This window comes from Mauremys reevesii, linkage group 2 (assembly GCF_016161935.1).
Source record: "Mauremys reevesii isolate NIE-2019 linkage group 2, ASM1616193v1, whole genome shotgun sequence".
NCBI lineage: Eukaryota > Metazoa > Chordata > Testudines > Geoemydidae > Mauremys > Mauremys reevesii.
The window spans coordinates 203,180,225-203,206,003 of NC_052624.1; the positions used below are offsets into that span (position 1 = coordinate 203,180,225).

Sequence of the window (25,779 nt, forward strand, 5' to 3'; positions counted from 1 at the left end):
TAACTTGCATGTCATGCTGTGTATGAAATATAGCATAATTATATGATGAGTGAATAGGGAGGTTCCAGGGTGCTGTTTTAAGATAGAGTGCCACACTGGTCAGCCAGAGAAGGATATAACAAATGAGCAACAGTATCAGAAGAATGCAGTTGGTCAGTTTTTATCCCTCCGAAGGACAGATGAAGAACTGGTTGCTTTAAACCTCAGAAGTAGGTTTCTGATGGCATGAAAAATACCATTTCCAAATCCCAAGGTCCACAGCAAGGTTTGATATTCTCCATTCATGTTCTAATCTATGACCTAATACTTCCAATTTATGGAGTTCATTGTTTTAATTCTTCTTTTTCTGCTGTAACTGACACAGTGGCACCACTGTGCAGTCATTTCAGCATAACTTCCATTAGAGTGCTCTGGCTAAACAACGTACCAGGTTGTGAACACCCAGCAAATCATACTGCTACAATTCAGAACTCATTTAAAGGAGTAAATGACATTACCTGATCCATAGACAGCATGTGGGGTGTGCAGTTCTCAGTGAGAGGAGCCCTTTAGAGGGTGGATAAAGATCAATAAAATCATTGTATGATGTGACAGTAATATCATATTCAGAGTAATCTTGGTGACAAAATTTAAATTAAAACTTTATCTAATTTTGACCCTAAAATTTAACAATTTACTAAATTAGAAGCCAAAAATAACCTTGAAGTCATCCAGTATCGAAACTTCAATAGCCAGAATCCTCAAATAGAAATCATTTGTTTTATGGGGAAGGAAAATTTGTACCATTTAAAAATGAAAGACAAGCAGAAAATACTAGGATAGTGCCATACTGTAAGGAAAGACAAAATAAGAAAGTAACCAGTTCCCTCCCTCTGTGCTGTTTCTCAAAATGAATGAGAACTATAGATTATTCAAAGGAACAACATACTCTAAAAATTGACTGATCAGCCTACTCTTACTACAAGTTCTCTTCACGTCAAGAACAATATGTAACTAGGGGTTCATGCAACTTCTGCCACCAAAATCCTATGCACAGGGCATCAGTGGTAAACAGTTTTACCACTGGAGGTTGGAAAATAGCCAGAACCTCCCCACCTATCCCTCAGGAGGCTGAGGGTCAGCCAAAACATGGTGGAAAGATTGCTAAGGTAAGTGGTGAGCCAATGCGTCCCCCTCAGCAGTGCTGAGCCATAACTGTCTCTCCTGCAAGTGTCCTGACTGTAATCTAAAGTTACATTGCACGCGGACAACAGTAGTTAAAACTTCCACTGATCTCCCACTTCCCTGGGTGAAGCCATGCTGGGATGCAGAATGCCAGGCAGACACAGGAAGGTGTAACACATAGGTTCGGTGAATCTGTCCAACATCATTATATTCAGGTTCTTATCCTGTGCCCATAACCATGGTATCTGAGCACCATCCAGTGCATTAAGTCACATGTCTTTCACTTGTGGCTCTTTCAATCTTTATTTTCTTTCCCATCCCGGGGGGGGAAATTGCATATGGATTTTTAAAATTATTTATTTTTTTGTGCAGTGTGTATTATTGATGGTAAGGTCTTGCACACGAAATAGTAACTGAGGTTTGTGGGGATCTGTTTAACCTTGATGAAACATTTCATAAAGTGAAATATTTTAATGTTGAACAGAGACATATTGATAGTGGCACAGGGCAGGCTGGCCCTTTAAGGGAGTTGGGCTCAGCCCCACCTGCAGCCCCAGATGATGGACATGGAGGTTTCCTACATAAGGAAGTCTGCTGTGATTGGGAGTGGAGGGTGATATTTGCAGGAAGTTGAGAGAGAGAGAGAGAGAAGGAGACACACACTCCTCAAGGACTGGGAAGGCACTTGTTCAGTAAAGTCATATGGATGCTAGAAAGTGCTCGTAGGCAGTCTGTAGTGGGAAGAAACTGAGGGAGAGGCAAACGTGCAGAAAGCCCCCGAAGGAAATGTGAAAAAGGCCTAGCGACAGGCTGGGTTAGGAAGTGGACCAGAGAGATGAAGCAAATTGGATCTTTGTTTTCTACAGGACTGGAATCCAGAGTAGAGGAAAGGCTTAGGTTTCTCTATAGTCCCACCAAGGCAGGTGGTGTTAAGATCTGACATGGAGGGTGGCAGAACTAGTGAGCTTGGAATTGGGCTGTAAGATTGGCTGCAAGATTTTTGTATTGGATTTTTGTTTATCTCCTGAAGGATGCAAGTTTTACAAGAGGAAATCAGTCTCTATACTGAGAAATTACACTCTGAAATAAAACTAGACTAGAAAGATAATGAAGTTGGGACTGGGGTGACTTCTACCCCCATCCATGCCTGAGTGCAAAATCTGGCCCTTAGCATGTGACTTCTCTAACTCAATAAGAGAATAAAAAATAAAGTGGGGGGGGGGGGGAGAAATAGGCCAACAGTTGTGCAAGAAGCACAGTTTCCCTGCTGTATGCTATTTGTTAGCAGCAAAAAGCATGCTGCTGAGAGACCTGAATAGCATGTTACATTTTTAAAGAATAGTGTGCAGCAGGTAATCTGTGGTGGGGTTTTTGAGTTATATCATGTAGAACCGTGCTACAGAAGGATGTTGTTTATATGCTTGAGCACTTGATAAGAGACAGTTATTAGGTCTAAGTCCTTCAGAGAGCTTTTAGAATTATAATGTCTCAAGTTTAACACAGATGCAGCAGAGCAGGGGAAGGATTCATGAAGGCTGTGATATGCTCTACTGGTGTTACTTTTTTTTTTAAGTTCTTATTTGATAATGTTTTGCAAGAAAGTTTATAGTGAAGACTAGTAAGCCAAAAGCTTTTCCCCTGGGTCTCTGAAAAGCATTTTGTTTTCATGATCTGCCCTGGTTTCTGGTGGCTTTTCTTAATTTTAGGTGGCAACAAAAACATCTGAAAAACTGATTGTTCAGTTGGGCTCTGTAGCCTTCATTGGTTATGGTAATGAATAACACTGATAACCCCTTTCAAACTCTAGTATTAGACAAAAGTCCAATCTCCATAGCTACTCCAGTATTTAAAACATGAGGGCTAACACTATCATGTGAGCCAGCATAATTGTTGGAGGCTTGCAGTGCATGTGAGAAACAATTACCATATTTAATGAGGTGTACCTTTACTAAAAGTCTTATCACCTAGAAAACCCCACTTAAAACTACCACGTAAATTGCAATGGTTGGAAAGAAACGGTGTCCAGTATCAGTATTTCTAATTCTTTCACATTAAAGCATATACCCATGTGGAATAGTGAAGGGTGGAGGTGACCAGCTCCTGTTGAGGGTCAGGAAACAATGAACTCAGGAAGCAGGCAACCTCCAGCCATCTGCCAGGCTGATATGCATAATAGGTTATGCATACGCTCACCAAAGCTCATTAAGGTATTTTTTTAACTATAGTGTAAGTTCTCACAGAAGAGGGTTCCTGCTCTTTTCCTTTCAAACGTATTTCTTCTAAACTCCCTTAATGTCTCTGACTCTCCACTGAGCCACCTCTTGCCTCTTCCCATCTCCCAATTAGGAATGAAAGTTCAATCAAGACCAAATACATTAGAATTGTACTTGGGCTGGGGCTTGCTGGTGACCCATAGTGGACAGCTAAAATGTGTCACACAGTGACAGTAACCAGTGCCCTGAAATGAGGGGTTTCTTTTCACAGAAATCAAACCTGACTGGAGCAAATGCATAAACTGAAGTTCTGCTGTTTAAAGGGGGAACCATCTAATCCAGTGTTTCTCAAACTGGGGCCCCAACCCAAAAGGGGGTTGCATGGATATTGTAGGGAGGTCACAAGATCACAGAAAGGGTGAGGAGGAGCTGGCGGGGTACAGCAGCCCCAGCTTGCCAACTGCCCTGCTCTGAAGGCAGCACCACCAGCAGCAGCACAGAAGTAAGTTTGGCAATACCATGAGTGTGTTCCTGTGAGTATGGACAGTAATTTGCTATCACTTCTTTTGAGGTGGGGGTGGTCATAACAGGCTGAATTATTTCCCCAGCAAAACAAAAGTTTGAGAACCCCTGATCTAATGTGTTTAAAGGGGGAAGCATAAGGAAAATAAACAGAAAAGTCTACTGAGAGAAGGGGCCTGATTTTTAGACATGCTGAACCATTGCAGTTTCTGTTGACTTTATTTGAAGTCATGGGTGCTCAGCACTTGTGATTATCAGCCAGCTGTCATTTTAATTGATTTCCAAACAGAGAGAGAAGGTGGCACAGGAAGGAAAAGCAACATTTTAACTCTGTTTGTTTGACAGTGTATATAGAATTAGAATGACTCTAGATTTTTTTTATGTAGCTCTGTCCTTTGTTTTATAAGATTTTAGTATTAAATACTAATAACCATTGATTTCTTGTTCAGAAGGGAGCACATTGCACACTTCTGTGCAATCTTTTATTTAGTGCAACCCAGGATGGTTTTAAAGCCTGAAATCCATTTGCTCCAGTGCGTCTCTACTGACCTTGATTCCCCATTCATATGAGAGGGGAGAACATTTTAGAGCTTTGGGTGCCATCCTATTTTATTTTGTTTTCACTTTTTGACAAGTCTTTTTGCTTTCACCAAAGAGCCACATTGCCTGACTGATTCATGCCAATGTCCACAGTGAATACTTAGGTTTCAAATGAAGGAGTTCAGAACAGACCTACCAGAACATACATACTTCATTAGTCTTGCCACCTGCAATGAACTGAAAAAAAGGGGGGGGGATTGTTCTTACTCTCTAAATAACTTATTAGAGAAAACCCATGTTTGTAGTTAGATCCATCCTGGAATAAAAAACTAAACAGAAAATGATCTTAAGTAACCTGAACGTAACTTGAAATCAATCAAACACTTTAATTCCCTTTCATTTGTTTACAATTAGATAGGCCTAAACTGCAGAATTTCAATCCAGACCTCGATTTCAAATCTCCTCTTCCCACCCAAAGTTAGATCCAGGGTTTTGGTTTTCCTCCATTCTTAGAAAGGGAGGGTGAGAGAGGTCAACCGCAAAATGTTGATCTAGATTGGGAATACCACCAACTTTGTAAGAGGGGCACCTACAGAGGTTTTGTTGTAGAATGGTCTCAGTTTCAAATATAAGGGAGTGACAGTAGCACCACATGCAGTAAGGCAAAATATAATGGCTTTAGCACATATGTATTTAATAGAAATGAAGGTCAATGCTTTCCTTTCAGATATCAACTGTGGTTTACTTGATAATCTGTCATTTTAATCCAGATTCGCCGATAGGATTTGATACTGTCATATTGCAAACATTGCTATAGTGGGGGGCAGGGTAGGGGGAGAAGGGGGTTCAGATAATACAACTCTTTTGCTGAGAGTTCATAGTGTACAGAAGCTTTAACTACATCATGAAGAGGATGTAACTGGTAGAATAGTTTTCTAGTTTGTGCCTGTGCAGAACAAAAGTATTGAAACACACTTTTCAAAACTCTTGCCAATTTCATCAGTTTTTTCCTTAGTTTTACCACTATTATCATTTTCTTATGCAACTGGGCTCCCTGCTGACTTGCTAAAAATAAGTCTGAGCATCTCCTACTTCCTTCCTTTCTTAGGCATGTCTGAAAACCACACCCACAATCTAGGGGTATGTCTACACAACAGCTGGGAGGTGTGATTCCCAGCTTGGGCAGATGTCTGTGGTGCTAGCTCTGCTTAAGCTAATGCCTTAAAAATAGCAATGTGGCCACAGTAGCACAGATGGTGGCTTGAGCTAGTTACCCAAGTACAATCCTGCATGACCCTCTGGGTACATACCTGGGTGACTAGCCCAAGCTGCTGGCCAGGCCACCATGGCCACACTGCTATTTTTTTAAGGAACTATCTCAGACAAAGCTAGTACATGTCTACCCACACTGGGAATCACACCTCCCAGCTCAAGATTGATGGACCCTAAATTGAAGTTTCAAACATCACCTAGGCACTAGGTCTTTCCATTATGGCATTCCTCTTGTCTCAGAAAGTGTGTGTGGGAGGGGGGAGGGACCCTAGAATCTTCAGCCTAGCATGGAAAGTACATCAAAGCCTACTTCTCTTTCCTGTTAGTAATGATAAACTCTGCACCACCATTTTTATGCCAGTGTATACATGGAAGTATCCCAGTATAAATAGATGTAAAAGAATGGAGAATCTGGTTCATTATATAAACATTCTGTAAAAAGAATTTTAAGGCTGCAGAGTTAAGCACTAAAAAGTTAAGAAATGAGGCTTCTAACTTGGCCAAGTTTGGGCATATTTTCACAGACAAAAGGGCATCCCTGACACTAGGAAGACCCTATTGCTAAATTTTCCCTGTTATATTGCAAGTCCCTGCTCCAAACCATGGAGATGCTATAATTTCTCAACCAAACAGTTGTAACATGGGCAAAACAACAATTTTTTTCCCCTTAACCTTATTCCTGGAAATGAGCTGAAACACTTTAGCTGAAACTTCCTACAAATAAACTCAGCCTCAGACACCAAGCATGGGACTTTCATAGGGTTCTCCCCCAGCCACATAAGAACAGAGTAAACATTTCAGAATTTGGCCCTCCTTTTTCTCTCTCTTTATCCTGGCCCTCTAAGTGCTTCATCCAATACTGTTTGCTACCTTACTTCTGTCTACTTCTTCTGTATCTGTTACACTCCTTCCTTTTCTTGTTGCCTCTTCTTTTCCTCTGGTTCTCAGACATGCACTCTTAAGACTACATTCCACTCCCAAAGGCACATATAGTGGTCCCAGACCACACTGGAAATATTGTAACAGCTTATTCCAGTATCTTCTAACTGAAAACAGCGAGAATAGAAGCTATTGCAATATTTTCAGCAGAAGACAGATCAGTAATAAGGGCCTGATATAAAGCTTATGAAAATCAGTAGGGGCAGGGGGAGGTTGTAAGATCTGGTACATCCTCCTATATGTAACAGACTATGCTCACATACATAAAACACGTAGTGGCCTGATCCTTCAGTCCTTATACATAGAACTTCATTCCTAATGTGAGTAGCCCCCCTGGCTTCAATGTGACTCCTCCAGGAGTGGGAGTTGCAGGATCCAACTCCAAAAGTTATATGTGCAAATAAATGAAGTTTGTCAGGTGAAAAGTCTCTTGCATCACTTGCGTAAATATACACAACCTTGAAAGTGAAAGACTTTGCTTACAATTTTGTAAATATAGAGCAGTCTTTATTTCCTGGCTACTTCTAAAACTATAACCCTGAATGTCAAGATGCCAATCTGAAGCATCTAAAGTAGTAGCATCTGATTTATAGTGAATTATTACATTACAGTAAACTTCAAATAATGAACTGTAACTGCAGTGCACTTAAACGTATATTTGCACCATAAAAAAAGAGTGCAATATACAAGTCAAAGCATGAGGGGGCATACAAATGTTTAGCATGTCAGGCACATAAATTCTTTGCAGCACAGTTTACAACAATGCCAAGTGAATGCCTGTTCTCACTTTCAGATAACACTGTAAATAATGGGGCAGCATTATTTCCCATAAATGTAAACAAACTTGTTTGGTTTTAGCAATTGGCTAAACAATAAGTAGGACTGAGTGGACTTGTAGGCTCAAGTTTTACATTGTTTTGGGTGCAGTTATGTGGGGAAAAGATTCTACATTTGTAAGTTGCCCTTGCATGATAAAGAGATTGCACTAAAGTACTTGTATGAGGTGAATTGAAAAATACTATTTCTTTTTTAGTGAATTTTTTAATATAAAGTGAGTACTGAACACTTTATACTCTGTTGTAATTGAAAGCAACATATTTGAAAATGCAGAAAAATATCCAAAAATATTTATAATTTGAATTGATATTCTATTATTAACAGTGTGCCTTAAACTGTGATTAATCCTGACTATTTTTAATCTAGTTAATTTGTTCTGCCTTAATTGCTTGAATTAACTGATTAATTGACAGCCCTAGTTTCAAGCCTTATTATTTAGGTTTTGAAGTCAAGCACTTAAAAGTTAAAACATGTAAAATTTAAGGTTGCCCATATAATAATTCCATCCTGTGATGGGGTGGAGTCCCCACACTAGCCCTGCAATAGCTGAATTAAGACAGGTGGGCCCAATCAGCTAATTAGGCTGTAAGCAGGGGAGATTTAGGCTGGCGATAGCTAATTAAAGACAGGCTCACCTGTGCAGGAACAGGCAGAGCCTGTACAAAGCTGGATAGCTGGCTTGGTGGGGGGGCTGTTCATGGGAAAGTCAGTCCCTGAATGGAGGGCGTTGGAGGCTGGATAAACCCAGAGGTGGGGGGGAAGCTGGATGTATAGGAAGAAGCCCAGGGAAACAACTACAGCAACAGGTAGAACTGTGGTTGCTTGTTATAGGGTGTCTGGGTTAGAACCCAGTGTAGAAGACAGGCCTGAGTTCCCCTACCAGCCACTGGGGAGTGGCCAGGGTGATGGAGGTGCTATCCAGACAGCAGGTCTGGGCTTTGAACTCTCCAGAAGGGGAGGACTTTAGTGACTTGGCTGGATAGCTATACCATAGAGAGGAAGCTGCAGACCCAGGAGCGAGCAGAGCAAGCCAAGTCCGGAAGGAGAACACAAGCTGGCAGAACTAGTCCCTGGGATGGCCAGCAGGAGGGATTGCTCACAGTAAGTGGATCCTGTGACAATTTCTCTTGTGCTTATGTATTTTGAGACTATTTTTAACTATATGATCATACTATATTTTTCCATGGATCCCTTCCTCAATCAGTGCACAGGATGAACATACAAAGGGGCAAATTGAAGGTTGCCCTGGCAATTTTATACCTGGCATTTCCTGAACTTTGAGTATTTGAACTTGCAACCTACATAGCATTGCTTTAACCTACTTTTTTTTTTTTTAATTAGAATGGCTGGATGATAGTACAGCACAAGCTCATTTCAGTCTTCCACAAGCATGTGCAGCTGATTCTTAAAAAAAAAAAAAAAGAGAGAGAATCATATCTAGAAAGGCCCTTTCCTGTCACTTATGTATATGGAGTGTGAGGTTGTCAGCTCCAGAGTGAAATCAGGTGTTTCCAACATGGATGGTTGAAAAGTCTTAATCTTTTGCTTCATTCATGCTTTTGAAAAATGCTAATAGATCAACCAGATTTTTATTGATGCTTGCTAAAAATAGCAGGGAAGCTGCGGCAGCATAGTGGTGGCATGGGTAGGCACCGCAGTACGTATCAGGGTCCATGGTGGGCTTGTACTCAGGTGACTAACCTGTGCTGCTGTGACTTAACTGCTATTTTTACCTCCATCAAAGCTAGCTTGGGTATGTCTCTGTATGCTGCACACTCAATTCCCACTTGCCATGTAGATGCAGCCTTAGGAGGCATGTTACTGCATGTGTTCTAGGGACGGTGGTTGTTAAAGATGTGACTTATTGTGATTTTTTTTCTTTAAAAAAGGAAGAGGAGCTGCGGGAGGGGACTTTCTTTGAGGGCAGTAGTAGAGCTAAGTTGGGTGCTGCACTACAATGCCCCTACCAACAAAACCTTTGATCCTGCAGACCCTAATGCACAGCTATAGGCATATGAGTTGTCTCACTGAAGTCAGTGAGTCTTGTGCTCCTGTGTCACAGTGGTGCTTTAGCAAATCCCACGCTTAAAGATGGTCTTAGAACCCTAACTTTGGCCAAAAGTTTCAAAATCGATAGTGACTACTCATGCATGTGCATAACTTTGCATCAGTCATTGCAGGATAGGGGCCAAGAGAGCTCAATGACGGGCGTAGATAACAGCAGACTCAAACTAGCATATTTGAGATTTTTTGATTTATTATCTTTTAAAGAGGAGGGCAGAATTTAAAAAAAAAAAATTAAAAGCATCCCTCCACCAGCACTGTGTGCCATGTTTTAGGCAAAAGGTAGTGGCATGGCATACTTGTGGGTTATTTAACATTGAAATTATGAAACATTTGAGAGTTTATAATAGGATTGTCTCCTTACTTCCAACAGAAGTGCTGCTTCCAACTGGTACTCCAAAGGTTTTAAAAAAATTAATTGGTCCCAGAATATAAATTTAGGATTGATGTTAAATTCTCTGGGCATGTAGATCTAGAATATGCACCCCAATCTACCAAAGAGCGCACATTTGCATAGTTTCTGCATTAATTTTTAATTGGGTGCTAGTCAACAATGCAAATCGAATTGCAGTTGTTCAGCAGCCCTGTGATTGTGCTGTCCACCCTAATTAAGGAACAGCTTCCTCCTTGAGTAGATTAAAGGAGGTAGTCCCATTACCCAAAGCTATTTCAGTCACGGTTATAGTGCACCTCATCAGAGAAGTGTAAAGTGAGGCAGCATTTCAATTAGCTGTTATACAGTAGCTGCTTTTTAGCTTCTCAGCTATTTTTTTTAAAATGAGTTTTTAAAAACTCTCCTGACCTTTTAAAAACTCTCCTGACCTATCTCCCCATCATCCTAATGTACACAATAGTGTCTCTAAAATGTCATTTCACTGTTAAAAGAAAACTAAATCTGATCACGTTCTCGCTGTTACCACAAAACTGAAGTGAAATTCAACACTATCCTGCTTAATGTACAGAAGAGGAGCCTCTGGGCTTGACTCTCCATCTAGCATCACCTGCACAAAGTGGGTGTAAATGCTACTACCTGATTAAAATGGCAGCTAACAATCACGTTACTCTGGTGTAAATGGCTATAAAAGGGGCCAGGCCATAGCAAATTGAGCTTCTCGTTTGTTCAGTTGCACATGGAAGCCTGACAAAGATGGCAGAACAGGTTATCACCCTCTGTGGTTCTACGGCCTGATCCTACAAACAGGTAAGAGCCTTCCACATGGACCTGAGTACCCTCACCTGACATTGAATTTAGTGTAAAACCCTTAAGCACAGCGTTAAGTCCCAGCATCTGTTTAGTTTAAGCACATGCTTAGCTTTAAGCAGCTGTTTAAGTGCTTTGCTGAATTGTTTTCTAAACCAGCAGCTCTCAATCTTTCCAGACTACTGTACCCTGTTCAGGAGTCTGATTTATCTTGCATACCCTTAAGTTTCACCTCATTTAAAATCTACTTGCTTACAAAATCGGACATAAATACACAAGTGTCTCAGCCCACTATTCCTGAAAAATTGCTTGCTTTTTTATTTTACCATATAACTATAAGATAAATTTATTGGAATATAAATATTGTACTTGCATTTCAGTGTATAGTATATAGAGCAGTATAAACAAGTCATTGTATGAAATTTTAGTTTGTACTGACTTCACTAGTGCTTTTTATGTAGCCTGTTCTAAAACTAGGCAAATATCAAGATAAGTTGATGTACCTCCTTGAAGACCTCTGCATACCCCCAGGGGTATGTGTACCCCTGGTTGAGAACCACTGTTCTGATTTCTCTGTATTGTTTAGATTTTCCAAAGCCTGCTTCTGTAAAAGAAATACAAGTTAACTTGCATTTCAGCAAGTTGCTTCCAGCTGCAGCTTGCCACTGACAGAATCATAATTATCAGAATGCATGTGGCTCTATATATCACCTACCCTATGGTTATAAGCCAAGGTCTGCTTAAAAAGAAGCCATTTCAGTTCAGGCCATTCAATAATATTAAATCAAAGAATATACTCTCACATGCACAAATAACTTGTGCTGGTGGTCCTGAAAAGAACTCAAGTAGAGAAACAGTGGATCTAGTAGAACAAATGTCAGAATTGTATTCAAGTTCTTCTCTACCTTATCCATCACCATAGGATCTGTACCCATTGTCAACTTGGCAACAGGTATACTTATGCAAAGGTGTGAATTCTTCATGGGGAAACTGCAAACAGACTTTAGTCCCATCCAAAAACCAAGAACTAATCTCTGAGCAGTCTACTGAGGATGGTGAGAAATTGAGAGAGCTGATATGGCACTTCCTCCACAGTCAGCCCATGTATGAAGGTAAAGTAGATAGTTAAGCAGTCCTATCAAAAGTCAGAATCTCTGTCTGTTAGCAAAGTGTAGATGTACCTGAGGAAGAAATACATGTATTGGCATTTTCTCCAAGAGCATTTGACTCAAATTTATTTTTTTCCAAGATTCTAACAACTTGTGGTTCTCCTAATGATCACATTTCACTTTTTGCATAAGTTGGAGTGTTAGCTTGGATGTTTTGGACACATTCAAATTGGGCAGTTTCATTCTGCCTATAGCATTAGTTGTCTACAATCCTCCTTTTCCTGCTCTGCAATGTTGAGTGGTGTGGCTGTTAAAACATCTGCCACATTTCACCTCAGTAGTGGCTGAATTTCTGTGATGGGTAAAGTGAGTTCATTCACTATATATTGGTGACTTCCAAACTTGTTTTGGTTAAAGCTGCCTTTTTTCCTTTTATTTGATGCCTTGGGTTTCATTACCACGTACCCTCTCCATTCCTCTGACTTTTCCTTTTTTTCTCAGGCCCTGGCATGGGATCTGCATGTATTGCACAGAATCCATCTAAAATACCCACCTTTAGTGAGATTGAGAATTTTAAATAGAAGTGGTCAGAACCCAGAATTTCATTTCTATGGGAAATACTGAATTAAAAAAACATTCATTCCACATCAGAACAAACTTCACTTTAGAGAAATCCCATCAAACAGGAATTCTGAAAGGTAAATTTGAAGTAAAAAGAAAATGTCATGTTGATATTTTCAAAACCCAACTTAGGAGGCTCCCTCAGCTGCCTGGAGATCTGACAGCCCTGCATCCAGACTCCCAGTTGTAGACTGGGGAAGCTAGAAGCCCTGAGAGTCCTGGTTCTAGCTGTTTTCAGGGCTGCCAGACTCTCTGCTCAGGAGCAGCCCACCAGGTGGGCTACCAGAGAGGACGGAGAGCTAGCAGGAAACCAGGCAGGTTTCCCTAGGCAACCTGCTTAGCTTCCATTGGAAGATGATTAATTGAAAGTGACATGCTCCCACAGAGCATTCTGATTTAATCAAATTGACATTTTCCAACAGAAAAATGTTCCTTTAGAAAATTTTCTGACAAGCTGAGTTTAAACAGACCCAGCAGACTCTGTGCCCCTGCCCACAGAGTGTTAAAGGGCTGCAGCTGCCTTATTAGGGCTGGGGTGCTTTTCCAGATACAGGGGTTTTGGGAAGGACTGACTGACAATGCCTCAGGAAGCCACTGGATTTGTGGAGGGAGCAGCCCATCAGGCCAGCTTGCTGAAGAAGCAGGAGGTGGGACCAGCCCTGTCCTCTGTCCATTGGACCAGCTGACTACTAACTGGCCTCCACCGGAAGATGACCAAGGGGAGACCCCAAATCAGTTGACGGGGATAATAAAAGCCTAAGGTGAGGGAAAGAACTTGGCTTTAGGCTTCATGACACCTATGACCATAGGCCCCTCTATTTCTACATATCTAGGGCAATATAGAAACATGAAGGAATCTTGGCTTTGCTTAAAGATTTTAAAAAGCAAGTTTCTAACCCTCTTTCCTTTCAAAGAGCCTTGTAAACATCACCTGTTTAAACTCACTGATTGTGAGACTTAAAAAGAAGCAGTAACTAAGCTCCCCTTCTGCAGCAGGAGGCTGGGATGGTGGGAGCTAAAGACCCAGTTATATATGGGGTGACTCACCTCATTAATCCTTTCCTGATTCCTCAGGTTGGCCATGTACGCATGAGACACAGGATTTGGTTGCGGGGGGGCATAGGGACACAGCAAAAATGGCAAGGGTAGTTCTACATAAGGGCCCAGGGAATAGTTGGACTGTCTCCATTCCCTTTTGTGAGGGAAATGATATTGGCAAGTCATCTGGGTTCAAGATCTAAACTGGTTGGGGAGGGTCTGACTCTTGGTGACCAGGATTGTGGGTCATTTGGTTAGACTGCCTCATGTTGGAGGCAGGGTGTTTCTTGTGGTATCTGAGTGTGAGCACCTGTATGGTACCAGCCTTTATACCACTGCAACACTCTTCAGGACTCAACCTGCAAAGCAAAGTTAGGAGTGGCAAACATTAGGTGCACCCAATCCTTTGAAAAGCATTCCCTGTAGTATCCAGCCCCTGCCACTGGACACTTTAAGAAATTACCAGGTCAGCTGCATCCCAAAAAGAATGTATACACACAACTTGGAAGGTCACAACTCAGGTTTCACACTCTGTTTAATAACACAGCGCTGAGATGTATTCATAATAAAACAAGAATATACTTATTAACAAAGATGGAGATTCAAGTGATACTGAGTCAGGATAATGGACACAGAATTGGTTACAAATTAAACAAAAGTATAACATGCTTTCTAGACACTAAAACTTAATTTAACAGGCTACAACCCTTGTCCAAAGCAGTTTCTCGCCTTTTCAGTCAAATTGCCCATCACCTAATCTGAGTGCTTGTCTTCACTTTTAGTCTGAAAAGTGGCTTCCTTTCATAGTTGTTGGATCAGGATTCATGCTGATTCAAATTTGACCTATGAACTTGGGACTTAATAAATAAGGGGATATTACCTTTCCAGTGATTATATAATTCAACATTATTTCTTATAATCTAGGGAAAACTCTGGCTATCTGTATAGTCTGCTCAACAGACATCTTCATTTTCATGTGTTTAGTTTCCACTATTGCATAGTTTTCCTATCCTCCAAACAGGGAGAGGCACCCAAGTCCCCTTACAGTTCAATGGAGTTGGATACTCTGAGTCTCCTTTGACAATCCCAGACTTAAAACATTCGTTATCACCTGGCTTTTAACTAGTCCTTCAACACTTTATGGAAGATGTGAAGAGTTGCCTAAAGGGTGGGCCTGTCTAGAGTTCAAGAAAGATAATCTATCTCTGGTTTCCCACCAGTTGCCATCTATGAGAATTGTTCCAAAAGTGGAAGGATTCTCACTGACTTCCAAAGGGGTTGGATTGGGCACCAAATAAGGATAGTGCAAACTTTTTCCTTTTTAAAAACCACTAATGATGACTGGTCTCTGAATCAGCCATAATTTCATTAATGAATATCATTCAAGTGCTGTTACACCCTTTTCCAGAGCACTACTGAAGATGTTAAAGAAGGCTGGACTGAACACTGTTACCTCCAGACCACATTAGATACCTCATTTAACTCCATAATTTTCCACTCATTGGAGTGAAATGAGTGCAAGACATTTAATGGATTCATTGAACTTTCTTACATCTGCAGTCAGAGCACTCTCCCCTTCAGGGGCGGCTCTAGACAGTTCGCCACCCCAAGCACGGCTGCATGCCGCAGGGGGGCGCTCTGCCGGTCGCCGGTCCCGCGGCTCCAGTGGACCTCCCACAGGCGGGACCAGCGGACCCTCTGCAGGCATGCCGCCGAAGGCTGCCTGCCTGCCGCCCTCCCGGCGACCGGCAGAGCGCACCCCATGGCATGCTGCCCCAAGTACGCACTTGGCGTGCTGCGGCCTGGAGCCGCCCCTGCTCCCCTTGTAATTTCACACATCTTGGCACTTACTCTGAAGAAAACAATATAAAATCCATTACTCAAGGATATTATAATTTTGATACTTTATAGAAGACTATAAAATATGACCTGACAAAACAATGAGATTACACTAAACCCTACCATTTTTACATCTGTAATAGTTACAATATTGATCTTCATTTAACAAGCCATCCATATATAATTTTTTACTAGCGTAAGTTAGCTCTATTTTTAATTTCATTTAACTATTAGAATGTTTGTGGAAACATCTTTGGATTTCTCAAATGCTGTAGCACCTTTCGGTTGGCTTTTTTTTGCATAGCTTTTCAGCATTAGCTAAGTACTTTTGTTCCAGGAAACAGTTCTTCTTTTAAGTTTCTGCAAAATCACTCAGTTAAGGTGACTACTTTCCCATAGTCTCTATTAGAAACATCTTTATTGGTCTGTTTGCAACCATGCACCTCAGTTAACCCTGTGTAGAGAGCAGGTTACAGAAAATTTAATTACAGCATTAAGATTTAGCATTAACATGAATTACTAGTTTTAGTGAACATACCTACGCTACCTGGACATCTACACAGCAGTGACTAAAACTCCTGAATCCTGTCTCCACATGTACTGTGTCTGGTTTAAAACCTGTGAACTACTTGTGTTGTCCCTTTTTTCAGTTGTTCTGCAGGCCCAGCTTGTAGGATCAGTTGTGCAGAGGCCTTGGATCAAAGTTGTCCAAGGTAACAAAAGTCCAACTCGGACTGTTTTTATATAAAATCCTTTAGGAAAAGGCCCGAAAGGGAAGCAGACTGAATTAGTTCAAACAGAAAGGTTTTCTGATGCTGCCCAAGGAGTCTGTTGATCATGTCTGGTAAACAAGAGGAGAATGGGACCAGAAATTAATGGGCCAAAATTGGAGTGGCAGAAGTTACGGTTAATTGGTGCTCAAAGTAATGAGGGATGCATTATTCCACCTATTAGCCCCTTTGAGGTCCTCAAAAAAGGCTTTGGGTGGGGATCAAAGTGGCTGGGAGAGGGGTGGACTGAAAGGAGAACCTCATGGCTGCCACTGTTTCCTGGGATCCCAGGATCCACCATGACACCATTGGGGTTTCACCATCCTGATCCTGAGAGAGATCGCTTGGCCTGGGCAAGGGACCCCGATGATATCACCACATCCACCAGCTTTGGCTAAATCCTGAACACCAGCTGGAATCTGAGTCTTGGATTCCTGCTGTCACCTCCTTCCTTGAGCATTCTCTTCCTTCTTCCTCCACCCCCACCTTATTTCCTTCTCCAGCAGCAAGGTTGCAAGTAAAAATCCGCACCAGGGACCGACACTGCACTTCCTATCTTTGCTGTTATGGTCCCTCATTTTGTCTCCAAGGAATCAGGATAAAACTTCAACTCCAGCCCCAGATCATATTCTACTAACTTATTTTCACTTCCCTAGAAAGGACAGTTACTACCATCTTTAATGCCATCTAAATGACTGTCAAACAGGGAGATTCCTTATAAAAACTCTACAGCTAAAGGGAATAAGGGATATTGTTAAAATAAAAGCTGTATTTAATACTTCACATCATAAATGTTTCCGCTGTTTTTCCTTTTTCTATATCTTTAAGTTTATTTTAAAAATTAATGGTGGTTGCCATGGGACTGAATAGGCAAAGGTGTCTCTATTTGAAACCCTGAACATCCTGTGACTGTACAGCACTGATAACACATGGAACACTTTGGGCCACTTGTTTCATCAAATGTAATGGTGTAGGAAGATCTGTTGCATTAAAATATAGTGTGTTGCAGAGGAAGTGTCTAGTTAATTTCAATGGAACATTAGGCATTATTTGCATGGGGATTTTTTTTTAAAGGGAAGTATAGGAGTGCCCTTATTTTGATCAGTTTAAACTGAGGACCAATCTGTGTTTTCAGGGTTTGTATACTCATTTGTGGATTTCTCACTGCCATTGTTGGATGCTAAGCACATACAGCTATGGGCAGAATTTTATTTTTCCTTGAACTGCCATGCTCTGAGAGCTGCTACAATTTTGGATCTTTAAAACTCCTTCTATCCTGCAGGGGATTTGATAGATGAAATTGAGTTCCTAACTTAAGGAAAAGACACTTTCTTCCCTTCCCCTCCCCCCGGGTAAGATGGTGCAAATTTGAGGACTGTCGCTGTAGGAGACGCACAGAATACAAGTGATATGGCCTGTATGAACTAGGGGACTCTGATAAAATGGAGGTTTGATTTTATTGAAGACCTCTTTCCTGCCATGCTTTGAAATGCAGACAGGGTACCTCCAAGCAATCATCTCTTCTCCTTTATGCAGGCTTTCATCAGACATGCCAAACCTGTGGGGGAAAACACTGAAATTGGGCTTGTTTTTGGCTTGTAGCTTGTTACTGGTTTTTTGTGTTTAAATAATTTGGGTCCTGGCAAGCAGGGGATGGGGGAGAGTCAGGGGTGCAGAGTGGGCCCACCATAGTCCCAGACTTCACGCCGGGGGATCTAGTCACATAGAGTATTAGGTTCTTGAGGACTGGCTTGTTTTGGCCTTGTTTTGAAATGGGATTAGCTTGATATTTTTTTTGGCTTATTGTGAAAGTCGGGGTTCTTATTTACCACATGAAAGTTGGCAACTGTGGCCGACATCCTATTTTCTTTCTTTTTGTGAAGGAATTGGTGTCGGTTGATTGGGAAGAAACCCCAACAGTGAGCAAGTTAGTGCATAATTAACCATCCTGAGGTTTATGAACATTCCTATGAATTAGAAATAGGATGCTGGAGTAGATGGACCAGTGGTCCAATACAATATGGTAATTCTCATGTGCCTGCTCTTCCTTCTTATTACCAACTTCATCAGTGCTGGTCACCTATAAAGAACCATTTCACTACCACCAACCAAAACTAGAAATGAAGTGTACATTTTTAACAATGAGAATAATCATTGGAACAATTTACCAAAACTCATGGTGGAGTCTCCATCTCTAGTGGTTTTTAAATCAAGATATGCTCAAGTTCAAACCGGAATTTTTTTCAGGAATGTTCTATGGTGTGTATTATGCAAGAGTTCAGACTAGATGATCATAGAGGTCCCTTATGGTATTAGAATCAATGAATCAGTATAAAAAATTAACGAGAGCAACAATTCTTCCTTCTGAATATGCTTGGACAGTAAAAGTAGTGTACTGATACAAAACTCAGCAGGCAGTTTTATGAAGTCAAAAAGTGACCTGGTGACAATAAGGCTCACATTAAGAACTTGACTGCAGTTATAACTTTTCAAACTGAAAACGAAAGAATATATTCCTATATTAGTGCTATGGAAAGGAAATCCATGGTGTGTGTGTTTGTGTGGTGGTCCAGTCTTTCATGACAACCCAACTCCTTTCTTTCTTTCTTACCATGCACTACTATTGATGTGCACACTACTCAGCTGACTTCTGAGACAGGTCTCCTACTACTTAAACTCATTTCACTGAAAGTCCAGGAGACCAGCTCTGAGATATCAATGAGACCTCTGTGGACTGAAGAAACACTTGTAGTTAAGCATTTATGATTTTGTTGGATCAGTGCAGGTAGCAATGAGTGATGTATGGTATGAAATGCAAAAGCCCTATCCAGGAGATACAAACTGGCACTGAAGTTTGTGGTGCTGCACCATTTGTCAGTAGTGTGTGTGCATCCTGCTTAGTCAGAAACACAGTGAGCCAAGCCTACTACACCCAGAAGTCTCATGAAAGACACACAAGTCCTTTAATGCCTGTCCACAGTAAAGCTTTTAAACCACATAATCAAAGCTCTTCTGAAAAAGTTAACAGGTTCTCAAGTAGGAAGTAGCAGAACTTTCCTCATCCACTGCCTCATAGGGGAGATTATATATGTCCAGTAATTACAGAAAAATTGAACTCTCCCTAGAAGATCTGGAGAGGCAGAAATAGTAGTTTTTCCAGTTGTGGAAACTCTTACAAAAGTTCCTTCTTACCATTATCTAAGTACTGATCTGGCTCCCATCCTGGTGAGCACCTCACAATCCCCCAGCAATTTTATCCTTGCATCACTCCTCTGAGATGCAAAAGTACTACTATCTCTGTCTTAAAGAAAAGAAACTGAGGTGCATAGAGATTGTAACCTGACCTAAATCGCATGGAGTCTGGGGTAGAGCTGGGAACTAGATCCAGTTCTCCAGAGCCCCAGTCCACTGTTAATCATAGGGCCACCTCCTACTCCAAGAATGATTTGAACAAGTATTGGTTTATCTGGCTGTCTGCAGCACAGAAGTGGTACTTAAGCTACTGTACTCCAAGTTTAGATGGAGACCTATGTACAGACTTAGCCAGTTTCCATAACATTTTAGGCCCATTTCTAATTAGCTTTATTGAGTTATTTATGCTAGCCTGTGCTCAGGAAGACTAAACAAAACCTGAACAAATTATCTCACAATAAGAGAAATTCCAGGTCTTTTCATTCATGGATGTAGCAAATGAGCATTTTCATATTTACAATGGAGCTACAGCTGAACAGTGACTAAAATCTGAAACATGAAGCAGAAGAATAAGCTTCATTAATCAGTTTTGACCTCTACAGGCAGTTTACTTCAGTGTTAGTGACTGAGAAACACCTATATTTCATGCCTGTATGCCACAGAAATAACCAATTAGGTACAATATGGTAAGGCTAATTATAGAAATGATAGCTGGGTATGAAAGGCTGAACAGAAGAGCTCACAGCTGGTATAATGGAATCCTTTACACCTGAGATCTTGCTGAAAGCTGTATCTTGCTATTGTATTTTCTTCCTCTTTCTTTTGACAAAAACATGCAAATTTTTTTCAGCATTACATAATTGTTTCAGGGCATGACCTGATCAAGTGTTCCCTGGTGTAAACAGTGTGTGGTATTTACACAAATTGGGTTCCACAACTTATTATACTAGGGCTGGGTTTCTTTTATTGCCTCTGAATTTTTTTTCTTTCCAATTTCCTAAAGGAACAAACGATCTGTGAATTCTTAAATGGAATAAAAGACTTATTACAGCTATATCTGCCACCAGCCTATCACAGGGAAGTTAGTAAACCACTCAATTAGAACTGAGCGGTAGCAACCTTGCAGCTGGAAGGCCATTGTTGTATTTATAAAGCACTCTTCATCCTGGGATTCCAAAGCACATTGTATAAACTGAATTGCTATGTAATCACTGAAGTACAGTCACTTCAGAAGTGCTACATGTGCAGGGGGATTGCCACTGTGCTGTCACACCTTATTAGTTATTTTAAAGTTCTTTGAAGATGTAAAATGTTAATTCCCGGCACTTACATAGCTGGGTATGACCTGCTATAACTAAAGTTGCATAATAGTTTCCATTCTAATTCTCAGCTTTTCAGTCATTCATAATGCTCTCATATTTTCATCTTTTGGGCCAATGTTTTCTAACAGCATGGCCTCAGAGTGAAGGCATTTTTTCCCCAAAAGAACCACTTTTCTTTTGAGAAGAGAACAAAAGTGGAAGATAGGTCCATCAATGGCTATTAGCCAAGATGGGCAGGAATGGTGTCCCTAGCCTCTGTTTGCCAGAAGCTGGGATTGGGTGACACAGCATGGATCGCTTGATGATAACCTGTCCATTCCCTTTGGGGCACCTGCCATTGGCCACTGTCAGAGGACAGGATATTGAGCTTGCTGGACCTTTGGTCTGATCCAGTACGGCTGTTATATTATGTAAAAAGGAATACTCTTCCCATCTGTTTTGACACTGCTGCCCTTCCCTCCCCCACAAACAGCGCTGATATTGGAAATTCTAATTTGGTATAGAAATGACTTTGGGGAACTGTGAACAAGCTTGTTCTGAAAGAAACTGGCTTTGATTTCTCCATTATGAGTATCTGGAAAAAATGTACTTTGAGCAGGTGTGGTAGACTTTCCCCACTGCACTTGTTAAATGCTCATGTAAGGAAAGCTGTGCTGCCTGTGCACTCAGATCCACAGTAAATTAGCTTTGCTAACAAATGGCTTGTCACCTATATTGCTGAATTCAGTAGGGAGAACTCAGGAAGAGATGTTGTGCAGACCTTGTAATTTGTGCAGGACTTGAGGAACTTGAATGCAACAGTGACCAGAGTTAAACATTTACAGAGCTACAGGACAGGCAAGAGCTCCTAAGGCATCCTTGATTATGCCCCTGTACACCTTGTAATGTGCCCAAGGTGTGGAGGAAGTATTCTACAGAGCTCCTAAAAATGTGTAGGAAAATGTCTCTCCCTTCTGAAAACATAGGTTTTCGGAAAAGAAGCCCTTATCTCCCCAAAACCAGTTTCATAATGTATTTAATTTTGCTATTTGACATAGAGATAGTAAATCATGTAATTAATCTGTGTGGGTACACAATATTGCACATGCAACCTCAGTTGCAGTTTCCTGAATTTCTAATGTTTAAGTGTGCAATATTGATCTGTTAATGTTTTTACTGGTGTAATTTTTGGCCATATGACTGCTCCAGCTATGCAAATTGAATTGGGTGGAACACTGTCGAAGATGCTGAGACTATCAGAAATGAGTAGAATGTACTTTTGTGTGTCTTTTACAGAGTGACAAATCAGTGCTTAAAGTGTTAAGAGTGGCATTAAATATGCTCTCAAAAAATGAAGTACACGCTTCACTGCAGGTCAGCAACAAAATATTACCGATATTGTATGTAGCTAATGAGAGAGACAGACTTAAGATGCTACACTGTCATTGTTAAGTAAATTTTGAAAAGGGTCATTTATTTAATGCTGTGGACTGTGGGACTGACTTAATAGAACACCAGCTGGGAGAAGGAGTGTTCTCAACCTAAGCAGATCTGAAAAGTTACTACTTGGGCTGCAAGGGAGTGGCCACTCAGATCCCCCTGAAAACAATGAGAAGGAACAGAATGGACTCCCCTATTCCTGGAATGCGGCAGTTATTCTAGTCCTTGACAAAATCTAAAGTTCAGGGGTCCCAGATGCTGACTGGAAGGGGGTGGCTGGAGAAAGACAGGTCAAAGTTGCTTGTGTAGACTGAACATTCCTGGAGCTAAGTCATGCTTGCCAATTGCATAAGAACCTGAACTCGCTCAGATTTAGTCTTGTGATAACAGGCACAGAGCTCTGCTGTGCACCCACCTTCAGTAAAACCTGGAGTCAGACCTTCTGGAGTGGAACTCTGAATTTGTTGAGTTCAGCCTTCTAAACGCCATTGAGTAGGGTTACAATTCAGAACTAACTGCACCTCTGATCCCTTTTCAGGCCTTTCTGAGTGCACCTCTCCCCTACTACCACCGGTATAAGACCTTATGCCTTGACCTACATGGGGTAGAATCCCATGACTGCCCTATTCTTAAAGGGGGTGCGACAGGTCCAGTAGCACCACAACAGATCCTACTTGACTCAGTACATGTGATTCTTCCCTTTGGGAACCACAAAGTAGCAGTGAATGCAGTGACCCAGAAGAGCCTAAAACAAAGATTATTTGCCTTCTTCCTACTGTTAAGAACAAAATATAAGAGGTGGTTGTTTGTTTTTCTTTGTTTTTTTTAAAGCGCAGAGTCTATACACATACATATCTTACCTAAAGGCTTAGACAGGCCTATCTTTTTCTAAGCTTCTCTTGAAGTTCCCCTGTCCTTCAGGAACTGACTTTTTAAATCCAGCTCAAAGTCTTTGTTCCCTGTTGTGTTTCCTGAGCCTGGTTAATCTAGTCTGGGCAGCTCAGCAGGGAGTCTGTGGTGGACTTCGGGGGTAATGCAGATCTATCTACTTTGAAGTCTTTGCCAGGAGCTGGCTTTCATCTGGAGCCATTATCTGGCCTTCCTGCTTATGTGTAGTCAATCCCTGCTTGAAGTAACTCCGTACAATGGTCAGCCGAATATATAGCATTCATAAATTATTACAGAGACTCCAAATCTGTCGTAAGTATCATAATGTTTGTTTTTATTGGGGAGGGGGAAGGGCTAGGCTGGAAAACACAAATATGAATCTGACAAGAACCAAAAGAACGAAAATGATCAGGAGTAGCGGGGGAAAAAACACCAGCTGAGAGCAGGGCTACGCTATAAACTTACAGCAGTATAACTACATTGCTCAGGGGTGTGAAATCCATACCCCTAACTCCCCTGTGTAAACAGGGCTCTGTCAGTGGGAGCGCTTCTCCTGCCACCTCTCGGGGAGGGGGAGTACCTATGCAGATGAGAGAAGCTCTCCTGTCAGCATAGGTGGCATCCACACTGAAGCCTTACAGAGGCACAGCAGCACCAATGCAGCTGCAGCATTTAAGTGTAGACCTGCTCTGAGTTTCCTTTCTACCATTACCCCCTGCTCTTCCCTATCCCCTCAGTTCCCACCCCACACAGGCACGCTCACTCCCATCTACGGCCGAAAAGATTACACGCTGTAAAAGTGGAAAAGCAAACAGCAGAGCTACATGGTTCGGCCATTGCAGAAGCTAAAGATACTGCAGTTTCACTGCTTCTAACTTGAGAGGCAGAAACTAGTACAGCAGATCATCCTACTTCAGTCACAAGGGTCTCATTTCAGAATTCCATCCGCATCAATGCTGGGCTGTCCCTTTCTTCTATGAGTCTGTGTAAATGACTGGAGTAAAAGTATGGAATTAAGCACCATTAAGACAGCTTACATTAGCAGTTTCTATTAGAGGATGCCCTCTGCATCCAGTAATGTGCTTTATGCCTCTGAGGTTCTCAGCCCCTTTTTTAACTTGCAGTATTGATAGATGTACTGGGTAATACTGGAACTCCATGGGGTAGCGCTGATGCTGCATCAGTGGAAAGATGCTTAAAATATAACTCGAACGCTGAGTCAACAGTGATTCACTAATGGCTCCAGTGGTGCGGTTTCAGTTTTTATTTGGGGGCATGGAGTGTGTCAGACAGTAGTTCTGATCCACTGGTGACAGAAAAGAGATTTCCTAACTTAGATACAGGGTGCCTAGGTGCTACCATGATAGGAAAAGCATTAGAAATGCATAGGTATTTCAAACAGTTGGACTGTAACCTCAGCCCACACAAGGGCATTATGGTGTGACGGAGCGATTCTGGCGGGACCCAACTGAGAGTGCCAAATCAGGACCAATTGCTTAAACTGGGCAGTTACAGCCCTAGGCTGGGGTTTTTCCACCTCTAAGGCAAACCAAACCAGCCAGACAAAAAGGACTTTGGTCTCACCCCACTGGCTAACCACAAGTCACACAAGCAATTTCCTTAGACACTCCAGTCTCCCAGTATCACCACCAGTGCACTCGTCCTGGGGATGAATGGTTATGAAAACCAACACCCCAATAAAAGAAAAAGGTTCCCTCAATCCCAAAGGACCAAGCCCCAGACCCAGGTCAATATACATATCAGATCTTACCCACAAATCACGCTGTTGCCAATCCTTTAGAATCTAAAGGTTTATTTACAAAGGGAAAAAGGTAGAGATGAGAGGTAGAATTGGTTAAATGGAATCAATTACATACAGTAATGGCAAAGTTCTTAGTTCAGGCTTGCAGCAGTGCTGGAGTAAACTGCAGGTTCAGATTAAGTCTCTGGAACATCCCCCGCTGGGATGGGTCAACAGTCCTTCGTGCAGAGCTTCAGTTTGTAGCAAAGTCCTTCCAGAGGTCAGAAGCAGGATTGAAGACAAGATGGAGATGATGCATCAGCCTTATATAGACTTTTCCAGGTGTAAGAATCCCTTTGTCCTCACGGTGGAAACTTACAGCAAAAATGGAGTTTGCAGTCACATGGACAAGTTTCTGCATACTTTGCTGAGTCACAAGGCGTGTCTGCCTTCTCTCCATGGGTCAATTGTGTAGCTGATGGCCCTTAATGGGCCATCAAGCCAGCTATGCAGGGCTGACATCAGCTTGTCTGGGACACTTCCCAGAGGCAGAGCATAATACAAAATACAGACAGTACAGAGCCAATACTTATAACTTCAACTACAAAATGATACACAGACATACAGACAGCATAATCATAACTAGCAACCCAGAACCTGGTCTTAGACACCTTATATGACCCCCTTTACTTAAGATTTGGTGCCACTACAGGACCTTGGTTGCAACCCATGTTCTATATGGTTCCCATTTATATCAATAACGTCACATATGGTAAGAGTACGTTTGAGGGGGGTGTTCTAAGGGACACCTGCTTATTCCAATTCCCCCTGCTCCACTATAAGGAAAGCCTATTTAACATGACAAAAGGCCATCTTTTCCTGGGATTTTTGTGCAATTGACTGATGGTAACACTTCAGTCAGTAGGCCAGATTCAGCTCTGATCAAAGCAGGCTTGACTCCACCTGAAGTCAGGGGAGTTATACCCAAGAGGAGTAAGGGAGAAGACCCAGCTTTGCAAGAGACCCATTACTGTAAGATGACTAGTCAGTCTATCAGGGCTGAATATTTCATAATGAAGAACAAAATT

The 25,779-nt window shown here is 41.6% G+C and overlaps 1 long non-coding RNA gene across 2 annotated transcripts in view; it reads left to right on the plus strand.

Moving 5' to 3' along the window:
- The first annotated feature begins 8,198 nt into the window (after nucleotides 1-8,198).
- The window catches only part of LOC120396639, a 70,477-nt gene continuing 52,896 nt past the window's right edge, over nucleotides 8,199-25,779 (plus strand). Inside the window, exon 1 of one of the 2 annotated variants that reach the window (XR_005593264.1) lies at nucleotides 8,199-8,588. This is a non-coding gene — a long non-coding RNA (uncharacterized LOC120396639). Of the gene's footprint in view, nucleotides 8,589-10,672; nucleotides 10,753-25,779 lie in introns of those variants that run through there. The other variant, XR_005593265.1, reaches the window with a different exon arrangement.